Here is a 5,500-nt window from a genome sequence, read left to right as displayed (position 1 = left end):
TCCCTCCACTCTTTCCACTCTCTCTCCACTCTCTCTCCACTCTCTCTCTATTCTCTCCACTCTCTCTCTACTCCCTCCACTCTTTCCACTCTCTCCACTCCCTCCACTCCCTCCACTCTCCACTCCCTCCACTCCCTCCACTCTCTCCACTCCCTCCACTCTCTCTCTATTCTCTCCACTCTCTCTCTACTCCCTCCACTCTTTCCACTCTCTCCACTCTCTCCACTCTCTCCACTCCCTCCACTCTCCCTCCACTCTCTCCACTCTCTCCACTCCCTCCACTCTCCACTCCCTCCACTCCCTCCACTCTCTCCACTCTCTCCACTCCCTCCACTCCCTCCACTCTCCACTCCCTCCACTCCCTCCACTCTCCCTCCACTCTCTCCACTCTCTCTCTATTCTCTCCACTCTCTCTCTACTCCCTCCACTCTTTCCACTCTCTCCACTCTCTCCACTCTCTCCACTCCCTCCACTCTCCCTCCACTCTCTCCACTCTCTCCACTCCCTCCACTCTCCACTCCCTCCACTCCCTCCACTCTTTCCACTCTCTCCACTCCCTCCACTCTCTCCACTCTCTCCACTCTCTCCACTCCCTCCACTCTTTCCACTCTCTCCACTCTCTCCACTCCCTCCACTCTCCACTCTCTCCACTCCCTCCACTCTCCACTCCCTTCACTCTCTCTCCACTCTCCACTCCCTCCACTCTCTCCCCACTCTCTCTCCACTCTCCACTCTCTCGTGCACACAGCGAGGACTCTCCACACGGGTGAAGGCGCAACAAGAAAGGCCGTGTTGACTAGGGCGGCCCCCTGAGTCGGGTTCGAACCGGGAAACTGGCGTCTCCGCAAACAGCGGCTCAGCACACGGCGCGCGCCCGTTGCTGTGATCCCGCTGAGACGTGCGGGGCAAGGTTCAGTGCCGGTCCCAGGCGTGTGTGAGTGTTGGTGTGTTGGTGTGTGTGTGTTGGGGTGTTGGTGTGTGTGGTGTGCGTGGTGTGTGTGGTGTGTGTGTGAGTGATGGTGTGTGTGTGTGTTGGTGTGTGTGATGGCGTGTGTGAGTGTTGGTGTGTGTGTGGTGTGTGTGATGTGTGGTGTGTGTGTGGTGTGTGTGATGGTGTGTGTGTGTGTGATGGTGTGTGTGTGTGTGTTGGTGTGTGTGTGTGTTGGTGTGTTGGTGTGTGTGTGTTGGTGTGTGTGGTGTGTGTGGTGTGTGTGTGTGTTGGTGTGTGTGTGTTGGTGTGTGTTGGTGTGTGTGTGTGTTGGTGTGTTTGATGGTGTAGGTGTGTGTGTGTGGTGTGTGTGTGTGGTGTGTGTGTGATGGTGTAGGTGTGTGTGTTGGTGTGTGTGTTGGTGTGTGTGTGGTGTGTGTGTGGTGTGTGTGTGATGGTGTGTGTGTGTTGGTGTGTGGTGTGTGTGTTGGTGTGTGTGTGTTGGTGTGTGTGTGATGGTGTGTGTGTGTGTGATGGTATGTGTGTGATGGTGTGTGTGTTGGTGTGTGTGTGTGTTGGTGTGTGTTGGTGTGTTGGTGTCTGTGATGGTGTGTGTGTGTGTAGGTGTGTGTTGGTGTGTGTGTGTTGGAGTGTGTGATGGTGTGCGTGTTGGTGTGTGTTTGTGTGTGTGTGCGTGTTGGTGTGTGTGTGTTTGTGTGTGTGTGTTGGTGTGTGTGTTGGTGTGTGTGTGTTGATGTGTGTGTGTTGGTATGTGTGATGGTGTGTGTGTGTGATGGTGTGTGCGTGTTGGTGTGTGTTGGTGTGTGTGTGCTGGTGTTTGTGTGTGTGTGTGTTGGTGTGTGTGTGTGTTGGTGTGTGTGTGTTGGTATGTGTGATGATGTGTGTGTGTGTACTGATGGGTGTGTGTGTGTGTTATGGTGTTTGTGTGTAGGTGTGTGTGATGGTGTGTGCGTGTGATGGTGTGTGTGTTGATGGTGTGTGTGATGTGTGTGTGATGGTGTGTGTGTGTGGTGTGTGTGTTGGTGTGTGTGGTGGTGCGTATGTTGGTGTGTGTGTGTTGGTGTGTGTGATGGTGTGTGTGTGTGTTGGTGTGTGTGATGGTGTGTGTGTGTGTGTTGGTGTGTGTGTGTGATGGTGTGTTGGTGTGTGTGTGTTGGTGTGTGTATGATGGTGTGTGTGTGTTGGTGTGTGTGTGATGGTGTGTGTGTGATGGTGTGTGTGTGTGTTGGTGTGTGTGTGTTGATGTGTGTGGTGGTGTCTGTGTGTGTGTTGGTGTGTGTGTTGGTGTGTGTGTTGGTGTGTGTGTGATGGTGTGTGTGATGGTGTAGGTGTGTGTTGGTGTGTGTGTGGTGAGGAGCGGTGGTGTAGTGGTTAGCGCTACGCTGCGCTTCGAACCTGGCGACCCGGGTTCGATTCCCGCTCACGGCCAACACCAGTGACGATTATCTGAACCGGTCATGGGCCTCCCCTGGGTCGACTCAGCCTCAAATGAGTACGTAGTGCGATGTGTAGGAAACATTGCCACTGGGGAGACAAAGGCGGTCGGGCGTGGTAGCTGGCCACCCACCCCCTCGTGTGCCGTCCCGGCCTTCATAGCTGCTCGCTAACAGCACTTGCCACAACAGTCTGTTAAGGCTATATGGGGGATCTTTGGTTTTGTCAGTGTGAGTGTCAATGTGTCAGTGTGAGTGTGTGCTGTCTGTTTGTGTGTGTGCTTCTGTGTGTGCTGTGTGTGTGAGCTGTGTGTTTCTGTGTGTGTGTGTGTGTGCTGTCTGTGTGTGTGTTTGTGTGTGTGTGTGTCTGTGTGTGTGTTGTGTGTGTGTGTGTATGTCTGTGTGTGTATCTGTGTGTGTGTGTGCTGTCTATGTGTGTGTGTCTGTGTGTGTGTCTGTGTGTCTGTGAGTGCTGGTTGTGTGTGTGTCTATGTGTGTGTGTGTGTGTCTGTGTGTGTGTGATGTGTGTGTGTTTGTGTTTGCTGTCTGTGTGTCTGTGTGTGTGTGCTGTGTGTGTGTGTGTTTGTGTGTGTGCTGTGTGTGCTGTCTGTGCCCGCTGGCTGTGTGTGTGTCTGTGTGTGTGTGTGCTGTGTGTGTGTGCTGTGTGTTTGTGTTTGCTGTCTCTGTGTGTGCTGTGTGTGCCCGCTGGCTGTGTGTGTGCTGTGTGTGTGTGTCTCTGTGTGTGTGCTGTCTGTGCCCGCTGGCTGTGTGAGAGTCTATGTGTGTGTGTGTATGTGTGTGTCTGTGTGTGTGTGCTGTTTGTGTTTGCTGTCTGTGTGTGCTGTCTGTGCCCGCTGGCTGTGTGTGTGTATGTGTGTGTGTCTGTGTGTCTGTGTGTGTGTCTGTGTGTGTGTGTGTCGGCAAAACAACCTCCTACCTCCTCGCGGTGCCGGACGGGCAACACTGTCGTGGACATTGCTGTGGGGGGAGGGCCAATGCCCATTGGCCTCTCCCCTCATGGCGTCTGTGACCACCACAGTGGCTAAACGGGGGCTCTGGACGGGTGTGAGGGGCTGGTAACCCCTCCACCTTCAATTCATTACCACTAAACCACGAATTAAACATAAACCTGTAACAAATAAGCTTGTGCCGGAGGCCCCGGGGGGTCAGGCTTTTATGACGTCTCCTGGCCAAACCCCATTTGGCGGAGCCAGGAGATTGAATTTTCACCCTCGGGGCTCCTCCAGAAACAACAAAAAACCATTGCGGATGGCCACGTGGAATGTTCGAACGCTCACTGCGGAGGAGAGGCTGCCACTCCTCTGTCGGGAGCTGGACCGGTACCGCCTGGATCTCTGTGGCATTCAGGAGGTCCGGTGGACCGGTTCTGGCTCCTGCCACCATGAGGGGTGGACAGTCCTCTACTCGGGGCAGGAGACTGCCAAACAACAGGGTGTGGCTCTTCTTCTGAACAAAAGAATGAAGGGGGCGTGGGAGCGTGGCGGTGAGGTGTGGGAAGCTGTAAGCCCCAGGATACTTTGGGCTCGCCTTCCCATCAACCAGAGGCGAGGAGTGGTGGTCGTGGTTACTTATGCCCCCACCGAAGACGAACATCCGTGGAGGGATGCAAGCAAAGCCGATGAGTCAGACGCTTTCTATGACCTCCTGTCACAGGTGCTGGCTAAAGTGGCCACTCGGGACAGAGTCATCTTGTTGGGTGACTTCAATGCCCGAGTTGGTCATGATGCTGACACCTGGTCTGGAGTGATTGGAAGGCATGGGCCAGATCAGCTCAATAATAACGGTAGGAGGCTGCTAGATTTTTGTGCAGCCCATGGGCTTGTAATTACCAACACGCTCTTCCGGCATCGGCGCATCCACACAACATCATGGATACATGCCGGGTCCAAGCAAGAACATCTGCTGGACTACATAGTGACGGACCAGCGGATGCGAACCCATGTCCTTGACACCAGGACCTACCGTGGAGCTGATCTGTCCTCTGACCATCGACTAGTCATCTGTAAGATGCGCCTGCCTTTCTTCCACTCCGGTGGTGGGTGTACACCCAGGATCCCATTCCAACCAAAAGTGGCCTGGTCTCAGTTAGCTGATGAAAGTTGCAAGCGAGAATTTCATCATCGCTTGCAGCTGGGGTTGGCATCGTCCCCCACTCCACCTGATGTCGAGGGGAAATGGGCGAGGTTTAAGACTGTGACTCATGCAGCTGCAATGGCTGCTTTGGGTACGCGGTCCAGACCTCCCCAGAAACCCTGGCTGACAGAGGAGGTGTTCAGGTTAATTGAGAAAAAGCGACAGGCCCACTCTCATCGCCTACAGCATCCCACGTCAGAGAATGAGGAGGTTTACCGCAGCCTTCGCTCGGAAGTTCGGAGAGCCGTAAGGCGTTGTAAGGATGGGTGGTGGTCGCGGGTTGCTGAGGAGATGGAGTCTGCCTCAGTGGCCCGTGATCACAAATCACTATTTAACTCCATCAAAAAAGTAACCTGCAGCGCCACACCTATTACCATCATTAGAGGAAAAAACGGTGATCCAATCTCCGACCCCCAGGAACAGGTTTGCAGATTTTCTGAGCATTTCTGTGAGGTCCTGGGGGAGGGAAATTCTCTCAGCCAGGAAAACATCATGGCACAAAGTGGGGATAACCCTGCTGAGGCTGCGGTGCCTCAAATATTGGAAGAGGTCACCCCCTGTGAGTGGCTGGCTGAGGTTCCAGCTGTTGAGGAAGTACTGAGGGCGATCCGGAGTCTGAGACCAGGGAAGGCACCGGGCAGAGATGATCTCCCAAGCGAAATGCTGAGGGAGGGTGGCGTTTGTGCACAGACTGCCCTATATGACATCATAACAACAGTCTGGACCACTGGACGGGTTCCGCAGGACTGGAAGGATGCCCTGGTGGTCCCCCTCTTTAAGAAGGGGGACCGCACAGACTGTAACAACTACAGGGGCATCTCACTCCTCAGTGTGCCGGGTAAGGTCCTGGCAAGGATTATTCAACATCGCCTTGCTAGGCACGCTGAGGAGGGGCTTGCGGAGCCCCAATGCGGTTTCAGGAAAGGGCGGTCCTGCACAGATGCCATATTTTCTGTCCGTCTGC

Source organism: Lethenteron reissneri, chromosome 63 (genome assembly GCF_015708825.2).
Source record: "Lethenteron reissneri isolate LAM-NWPU_2019-01 chromosome 63, ASM1570882v1, whole genome shotgun sequence".
Taxonomy (NCBI): domain Eukaryota; kingdom Metazoa; phylum Chordata; class Hyperoartia; order Petromyzontiformes; family Petromyzontidae; genus Lethenteron; species Lethenteron reissneri.
The sequence above is the reverse complement of the archived record's forward strand: the minus strand, read 5'-3'. Positions refer to the sequence as shown.